Source organism: Corvus brachyrhynchos, unplaced genomic scaffold (genome assembly GCF_000691975.1).
Source record: "Corvus brachyrhynchos isolate BGI_N302 unplaced genomic scaffold, ASM69197v1 scaffold68, whole genome shotgun sequence".
In the NCBI taxonomy this organism is placed as follows: Eukaryota; Metazoa; Chordata; class Aves; order Passeriformes; family Corvidae; genus Corvus; species Corvus brachyrhynchos.
The window spans coordinates 1,699,813-1,707,439 of NW_008240039.1; the positions used below are offsets into that span (position 1 = coordinate 1,699,813).

At 48.4% G+C, this 7,627-nt stretch overlaps 1 long non-coding RNA gene across 2 annotated transcripts in view; it reads right to left on the minus strand.

Moving 5' to 3' along the window:
- The window catches only part of LOC108449094, an 18,484-nt gene that overhangs the window by 5,254 nt on the left and 5,603 nt on the right, over window positions 1-7,627 (minus strand). The window contains exons 2-4 of one of the 2 annotated variants that reach the window (XR_001865198.1): window positions 7,300-7,421; window positions 4,711-4,805; window positions 2,764-3,375 (exon numbers count right to left, since the gene is read on the minus strand). This is a non-coding gene — a long non-coding RNA (uncharacterized LOC108449094). Of the gene's footprint in view, window positions 1-2,763; window positions 3,376-4,710; window positions 4,806-7,299; window positions 7,422-7,627 lie in introns of those variants that run through there. The other variant, XR_001865197.1, reaches the window with a different exon arrangement.

Sequence of the window (7,627 nt, forward strand, 5' to 3'; positions counted from 1 at the left end):
CAGTCCCAGGGAACGGGGGACAGGATCAGGGGGTCACCCTGCTCCTCCCCGGGGCTGGGACCCCCAAAATTCCTGTGCCTGCAGCCTTCCCAGAATGGATCTGAGCTCACAAACCCTGGGAAAAGGCTCCGTGATCCATTAGGAGAAGGCTCTGTGATCCACTAGGATGAAGCTCCAGGATCCCTTAGGATAAAGCTCCGTGATCCATTAGGAAAAGGCTCCAGGATCCCTTAGGATAAAGCTCCAGGATCCCTTAGGAGAAGGCTCCGTGGTCCCTTAGGATAAAGCTCCAGGATCCATTAGGACAAAGCTCCAGGATCCATTGGATCCCACGTCCTTCACCCAGAACTGGTGAACTACCAATTTAACTGCTTTAACTCCTACCAGGACGCATCTCCTGCTTTTCCTGGATTTCCTGGGCAGAATTCCAAGCTGTTTGCTCCCATCTGGAATCCAGACAGCCATGGCAGATGTTCCCCCTAATCAGAGCCTTCCAGATGTCCTCAGCCTCGGGACGTTTGTCTCACCCAGACAAAATGCCCAAAAACTTCCCTCCAAATCCCAAATCCAAGAGGGAAACACCATTCCTGGGACTGCCCGAGCCCAAACCCAGCTGGGAAAGGCCCTGCTGGAATTTGGGAGGCTCCTTATCCCAAAGATCTCCCAGTGCTTTGATAACCTCATCAGGCCTCTGTGAGGATTCCAGAAATCCCACTCAGGATTCCCTTGGCAGCAGGAAAACTGAAATTTTGGGAAGAAAAAGCATTTGCCCTGGGAAAAGCTGAGCCTTATGGAATAAACCCAAATATTGGGATCTATTATTAATGAATTATCAATTATTTGGGGTCCCAAGATGGGATGCTGGAAGGGAATTTTGGATTTTTATACAGGCAGTGAGGCCTGGAAAACAAATCGGGAATCTGGATTTGGATTTTCCAGTTGAAATAAATCCTAATCTTGGGCTCAACCTCCCCAAAAGCATTCCCAGTGTGGCACCCTCTCCTCCCCACTGCAGGTTCTGTGGCCCATTTTCCATCTGTTTCCAGCTAAAAAAAGATGGGAAGGAAAAAACCCCCCCTCATTCCCAAGGAATTATCCCAAGAAATCACCAACACACAATTCCCCCCCAAGGAATTATCCCAAGAAATCACCAACACACAATTTCCCCCACAGGAATTATCCCAAGAAATCACCAACACACAATTCCCCCCCAAGGAATTATCCCAAGAAATCACCAACACACAATTTCTGTGGCCCATTTTCCATCTGTTTCCAGCTAAAAAAAGATGGGAAGGAAAAACACACAAATTCCCCCCAAGGAATTATCCCAAGAAATCACCAATTCCAGCCACGCCTGCTGAAGCTGCAGCTGCACCCCCAAGTGATTCCTGCCAGGACCACGCTCCTGGAAAAGATTTTTCCCTAGTTTTTTTAAACTTGGAATCCATTTCTCCCTCTTTTTGATTTTCCTTGCATCCCAAACGTGCCCAGGCCTCTGGTGTTTACTTTGGGAACAATGGAAAACTCCTGGCTCTCCCTCACAGGAGGCCCAGGCCTTTCTTCTCCAGCCTAATTAGAGTTCCTTCCATGGCTAATTAAATCCCCCAGGGAAAGAATCCAAATTTCCTGCAATGAAAATCAGCTGGATTCGCTCTGGGCACAGCCAGGCTCCCGTGCTCTGCTCTCCAAGGCTGGAATCTCCTCTTCCCCACAGGGAAATACTCTGGGATTGCACAGCTTCCAAGGAATTCTGTCACCTTTCCCCCTCTTCCCTGCTTTTTGGGATTTTAGGCAATTTTATTTCCAAGCAGAACAGTCAGAATTTAACTTTATTCTTCTTTATTTCTGATTTGACCTCTCATTCCTTGCTGGAATTTTCCCATTCCCACTTTTATTCCTTGTTGGCTTCCCCAGCTTTGGGAGTAAACTGGGATATAAATATGGAAATAGGATCCCTTTCTTTATCCCACAACTCAGGGTCACTGCTTGATTCCCCCTGACTCAGCTATTCCCACAAAATTCTCTCTCTCATTAGGAATAAATCTGTGGAAATAATAAATAAAAAATAGGGAAATAAGAGCTTGGAAATGTTCTGACTACTCTGAATTCCCATATTTTCCACCAAGGAATGTCCCCCAGTCCCTTTCAGGAGAGCTCCCATCATTTTGGAGTCGATTTTTCCTGCTGGTGCAGCCCTAGGGTTGGGAGAAATTCCCAGGATTTAGACACCAGTTGCAGTGAGTTGGGGAATTCTCTTTAGTCCCCTTTTCCCCTAAAACAACTCAAGGAAATGGAATTTTCTACCTTTACATGGGATTTAATTTCCCAGTTAATGAGGGAATGAGGGAAAGATTGGCAGCAGATAAATCCCAAAATCCACCTCAGGACACTGACAGGCCCTGGAGAATCCCAGACAGGGATTTGCAGCCCTGTCAGCCTGACTCCCATACAGGCCTTTCCCAGGCCTGGATAAATCCCACCTGGACACATTTCCAAGGATTCTCTGCTTCCCTGAGAGAGGGAAAAGTCCCTTTTGTGAGGGCTGGAGCAGCAAACCCTGCAATTCCATCCCACCTGAATCCTTCTGGGATTCCACAGCATCCCAGCACAATTCTAGCCCTCATTCCTTCCCTCCCAGCAGGAACGAGACCAAGATTTGCAGCAGATAAATCCCAAAATCCACCTCAGGAGACTGACAGGCCCTGGAGAATCCCGAGGCAGGGATTTGCAGCCCTGTCAACCTGAGCAGGAACCTCCAGACAAAATAAACACCCAGGAGGGAATATTTATTTTAGTGCACATTCCAGACTCTCGGATTTCTGGCAGTTGGACTCCAGTGCTCCTGGAATCCCGAGCCAAACACGACAGCGACTCCGTGCTCCCTCCGGCTCCTTTCCCTGGGAGCTGCTGTCTCCCGGGAATCAGCTCTGTCACCTTCCCCAAAGGGAATTTTTCCACTTGGGATTTGCCCACGCAGAGCAATGTTTGGGAATTGGCACGAGGATTTTGTGTGGATTCACTCCTGTGGGGCAGGGAGATGTGGGAGCAGGTTTGGGAGCTCATCCCAGCCTTTCCCTGGCCTGGGATCTGCCCAGGACAGATTTCATTCCCTGCTGTTTACACTGAGCTCAGAGTGATAAATTCAGCTGCTCCCTCAGACCAGCCAGGAAGGATTTCAAATCAAGCAAGGAATCATCATATGGAAATTCCTGGAATCTGGGAGTGACAATGGATTTCAGAGGGTTTTATTTCCCTGTTTGTCTTTTCCCTTGGGATTTTTTTTAGGACTTCTCTGAAGTGAGCAACACTTTAGTGGTCTCGTTTCTCTCCAGGCCTTTGGAGCAGAGGAGCTCTGGAAATGTCCTTCCTGAGGGACTGAACAGATGGAATAAAGGAGAAATCTTGGATATGGAAAACATCCTGCTTGATTTTTGCAGACACCACAGCCCAGGCCAGAGGAGACTCCAGATTTTGGGGAGTTTCTCCAAATCCCAAGATCCAACCGCATTCTGGTCTTTTTGGGGGTGTCCTGTGCAGGGCCAGGAGTTGGATGATCCTTGGGGATCCCTTCCAGCTCTGGATATTCTGGGATTCCTATGGAGATCCAAAAGGTCTGGGAAAAGAACTGCCCTTCATGAGCTCAAGTTCTTTTTTTGGGAAGTATCAACCACCTGGAAGTGAATTCCAGGGATTTAGATCCAGCTAGATCTGGACCTCAAAGACTTTTCTGTCTGGAAGAGCCAGTGCTGGCCCAAGCAGCTTTTCCAGGAGCACTGGCACTTCCCAAAATATTGAATTCCCTTTTCCAGGCAGCCAGGCTTGGGACAGGTGTGGGAATCATTAAAATCTAAGGAAAAAAACCATCCCTAAAATCCAATTTTGAATTAAAAGTGCTGAGTGAATGGTTGGGCTTGGTGGGCTCAGAATTCCAGAATTATTGGGTGATTCTCCAGGGCCTCTCCTCCCTGCTGTTCCCAGATTTTTGCCTCGTTCCAGGGGTTTGGTTAAATTTCCAGCTGGCAGAGGTGGGGATCTGCTGGATCTGAGATCTCCAGGACCTGGCAATGGATCCCCCCCAGTGCCCAACTGTGCTGGAAACTGGGAAAACTGGTTTAGTGCTCCCTGAGCAAACACAGCTTGGAGATCCCTTGGATTTTGGCTTTATTCCCTATGGAAAAGCTGGAAAAATCGCCCACTTTGTTTTCAGGGCTGCTGGGAGGAGCTCAGAACAAGAGGGGCACGTGCAGGGGCAGAGCACAGGCTGCGTAATCAGCGTTAATTAATGAATGAATTAATTACTGGGGCTCTGCTGGCAGGCACCCAACGCTCCGGGAGGGGTGGGAAGGCGCCAAATTCCAAAATCCAGGCTCGGAGCTCTCTGTATCTCCAGGATGGGAGCAGTTGAGAGGGGAGGGAGGGTTTGGGGGGGATTTTGGTTTATTTTGGGGTCAATTTCCGTGATTTTAGGGGAGTTTTGGGGGATTCTGGGGGGATTTGGGGAAGGATTTTGGGGCTACCGGTGCCCCCACCCCAAAAACTGCAGGTGCTGGACGGGGCCAGACTGCTCAGGGACAACCTGGAATGGGGGAAGATTGGGAATTTGAGGGGTTTGGGGGGGTTTTATGGGAATTTGGAGGGATTTTATGTGATTTTGGGGGGAGTATCCCCTCAGGGGATTGAGGGAAGACAAACCCTGCACTTGTCACTCACGTGGGAGAGGCTGAGGTGTCCCAGGTTCTGTCCCCATGGAGAGATGGATCCTGAGGGAGATTTTGGAGGAGGAGGCTCCTTATCCCAAAGGGAAACTCATGGAAAATGAAAAATGATGATGATTAAAATCATTATTGATAAAAATAATTAATAATAAAAACCACAGCAGCTTTCGACCCCTTTTCTCCACATGAAAATCCAAAATAGGTGCTCAGGACCCACAGAGAAACTGAGGTAAAAAATTCCTAAAATCTGGATTTTTTTTTCTCTCAGCTGCCAGAGGAATTCCTCCCTGTGAGGGTGGGAATGGAATTCCCAGAAAAACTGGGGCTGCCTCATCCCTGCAAGTGTCCAAGGCCAGGCTGGGATACTGGAAGGTCCCTGCCCATGGTGGGGGGGGAATGGGATGATCTTTAAATCCCTTCTATCCCAAACCATTCCATACTCACTGATCCCAAAAGCTTTTCCAGGCTTATTCCAAGGATTTCATCTCCAACAGGAGAGAAATAAACGGGAGCAAAGTGCTGGAAATGCGAGTGGGTTGTGTTTGTTCCTGAGGGAGGCCCGGCCAGACCACACAGCTCTGTTATCCAGGTGGAATTTTTTGGGATAAAACGGACACAATTCCGGGTTTGTTTCCCTGCTCCATAAATCCAGCACCTGTGTGGTCCCTGCAGGAACAGCACAGCCCAGATTTTCCCATCCCCAGCCTCTTCCCAAGGATTTGAAGGTGATGTTGTTGCTGGTTTTGGGAGAATTCTCCACGTGGAATAACACCAGGGCCTGGAGGGAAAAATTCCCACCCTCTTTTCCCTGCTATTCCTGGTGGGAATTTACCCTGGGTCCCCACTTCAGGTGGTCCCAAAATCCTTCCCCAAATCCCTCAAAAATCCCCTAAAACTCCCCTAAAATCACTAAAATTGACCCCAAAATAAAGCAAAATCCCCCCCAAACTCCCCATCCCCCCAAACTGATCCCAGAATCCCCCCAGTCACAAAAAATTCCCACAAAATCAGACAAAAAATCCCCAAAATTCTGCTAAAACCCCCCCAAATCCCCCCAACCCTCCCAAATGTCCCTAAATGCCTTCAAAATTCCTTAAAAATCATCCCAAAATCACAGAAAGTTCCCATTAAATCACCCCAAATGAAACCAAAACCCCCCAAATGCCTCAAAAGTCCCCCAAAAAATCCCAAATCCACCCAAAATCCCCTAAAACCACCCAAAAATCCCCCGAAAATGACATAAAATCCCCCCAAAATCATCAATATTCCCCAAAAAAATCACGGGAAGGGAAGGGAAGGGAAGGGAAGGGGAAAGGGGAAAGGGGAAAGGGGAAAGGGGAAAGGGGGAAGGAAAGGGGAAAGGAAAAAGGAAAGGAAAAAGGAAAGGAAAAAGGAAAGGAAAAAGGAAAGGAAAAAGGAAAAAGGAAAGGAAAAAGGAAAAAGGAAAGGAAAAAGGAAAAAGGAAAGGAAAAAGGAAAGGAAATCCCCTCCCCACATTTTTACCCCCAACTCCTCCTCCTGCTCCCCCAAATCTCCTCCGTGGCCCTCAAAGCTCTCCCAGATCCCATTTTTATCATTCCCAGCCCGAGGGATCCGTGGCCCATCCAGGGTGGGCAAACAAACTCCTCATCCCAGCCAAGCACGGCCCAGCCTCGGCTCCAGCCAGGAATTTCCAGCCAGGATGGAGCCAGACACATTTACATTCCTGGAGCTGAGTAAAACCCTAATCCTTCGGAAGATTTGCAGGCTGAGCTCTCCCCCAGGTTCCCTTTCTGCCCTGCAGCAGAACTTCCCAAGAAGAAAGGGCTGGAAATTTGGGAAAGGGGGGTTTGTCCCAGTTTTTCGGAGGCATTTTCACCGATTTTAGGATTTCCAGGTTTTCACCTCTACGGATGAAGGGATTTTTCCTCCCCCCTCCTTGTTTTCCCAGCAGTGTGTGGAAGGAAAATCTTCCAAATAGGAACAATTCCATGGCAAAGGCAGCATGGGAATTCCAGAGGTTTGGCTCCAGTAAAACCAGTAACAACCAGTGACTCAACACCCAGGGTTGTCCCAATCCTGATCCCTTTAAAATTCCATTTTTCCCTGCTGGTTCTTGCCCAAAATCGTCACTTTCCATCCCAGTTAGAGAATTCCACCAATTTTCATGGCATTCCTTGTGTTCTACTCCTCACCTCCCATTCCAGAGGGTGGAATTCTTCTGGGCACAGCCTCGGAAATCACAAGAAGGACAATTCCAGCCTAATTAACTCAATGAATGCCAAAAATTTGGGAAGCCCTCCCAAGTGACCCCTCAGGGAAATGTCACCCACAGCATCCACCCTGCGGGCATTCCCGTCTGGAAAAGCAGAGAATTCCAACCTTAAATTAGCATTTACACCTTACATTTTTTGGGAATGGCCAGGTTTGGGCAGAATTCCTGGGAGCACCAGGTGCAGGAGCACATCCAAGCCCATTCCTGCCCCTTTTTGGGCTGGATTTTGCCACAGGAAGTCCATCCCATGGGAAATAATCCCATCCTGAAATAACGGGAATATTTCCTCTGGGAGCTCTGCAGGTTTATTTATTCCCTTTTCAGCCCTACCTTGGCAGTGGGGAGTTGATCCAAATAAATTCTGGGAATACTGATGGAATGAGCCGGTTTGCCTCCATTTTTAACCCTTGATTCCCACATCAAATCCTCCCTGGAAGGAGCAGGGGATCCACCTGCAGGAACAAAGTCAGCAGGAGAGGTTGGAGCTGACATTTGGAAGGAAAAACCATGGAAAAGCTGCTGGGAATGTTGATGTGGGAGCGTGGCCAGTGAGAGACCCTTTAAGGTTCTCCCAAAATTCTGGATTTGGGGATTTTTTTTTAAGGAGAGAGAAAGCAGAAAAGCAGGAAAAGTCCCATGCCATGGGCAGTGCTGCCCA